We start from the raw sequence: 1,600 nt of genomic DNA on the forward strand, positions 1-1,600 counted from the left end.
GAAAAGAACAATTTACAAAATATAGTCAACAACAAAAAACTTACAAAATATAGAATAATATGCTTTTATAGCAATCAAGATATAGAATTAAGGAACATAAATCAAAGTAATAAATGAATCAATAAATTAATAAATAAATTTCATAAAATTGATAATATATACAATAAGAAACTTTTTCGTAGGTATAGATGAAACTAAATTAAAGAGCAAGAAAATATTTGTCTTGTTTATCTACATAAATCCTTATAAATTAAAGAGGTTTCGTCTAAATGTAGAAGGAAAATAAAAAATATTTAAAATAAAAAGTTGAAAACCAAAGAGGCATCTTCAATTTGATAATAGTTATTATCCTTTTTATTTCGTATTTTAAGAATTTAAATGTGTATTAATATATCAATTATCTAATTAACTATCATATTGGAATATTGTAAATATTGTAAATTACGTTTAAATGCTTAATCCATGTCTATTTGTAGCGAATTATATAAAAATGGCTTAGAACACAAATGTATAATGCTTCAATTTAGGACAATTGGATAACTTTGAGTTGAAAATATTTTACTATGATAAATTTCACTAGAAACAAATTTTATTTTTTATAACAGTAGATACGTACACTTAAATTCATGGGTTGTTAAGATAATTCAAATACATTTTGGTGGCTTACCTTATTAAAAATATATAAAATAATATATATATATATATATATATATATAAATGTATAATATTTCAATTAGAGAAATTCTTCGCATACAAGCGATTAAGACTTGTAAGCCTTACAAGTCCAATCAAAATTAACGCTCAAAACGCGTTTCGAACCGTTCTTCTTCCTCTTTGTCTTCTTCTTCTTCTTCTTTTCTTTCGTTTCTTACCTTCTCTTTCTCCTTCATCTTCTTTTTCTTGCTGCACGTTCTTCTTCCTCTTACTCTTCTTCTTCTCCTTTTCTTTCGTTTTTTGCCTTCTCAGCAGCAGAAGATGAAGAGGAGAAAGAGAAAGAGTTCTGAATTATGCATAAGGTGTACTTCAACGAATTTTGGGTGTATTTCTTAAATTCTTTGGGTGTATTTCTGTAATCTTTTGGGTGTATTTCTATAATCATTTGGGTGAATTCCTGTAGCCGTTTGGGTGTATTTCTGTAATCCTTTTGGTGTATTTCTATAATTGTTTGGGTGTATTTCTGTAATCGTTTGGGTGTATTTCTGAAATTTCATTATCTTCAAAACGATTTCAAAGCTTGATTTCAGAAACCATGAAAATCGAAAAAAAAAACGAAGCAAGAATACCAGTGATAAACGCAGGTAAAGAAGAAGAGGAAGAGGAAGAGGAAGAGGAAGAGGAAGAAGATGCTTTGAAAACAAGAAGCAGTTGAATAATGCATTAAAAGACCCGTATGTGTAGCAACTTGTAAGACTTGTATATATAACAGACCTCAACAAAATAAAAACAACAATCATTAATCAAATCATTTTATGTGGGGCTAAAAGTGGACCAGGTTACTCAACAGAAATTTGTAGTTTGACTCATTTTAGATTTGACTCAATACCACTTATTTTATTAAATAGGTTAGATTTAGATTTTTATAAAAATTATTACTTAAAAA

This window comes from Arachis ipaensis, chromosome B03 (genome assembly GCF_000816755.2).
Source record: "Arachis ipaensis cultivar K30076 chromosome B03, Araip1.1, whole genome shotgun sequence".
Lineage (NCBI taxonomy): Eukaryota > Viridiplantae > Streptophyta > Magnoliopsida > Fabales > Fabaceae > Arachis > Arachis ipaensis.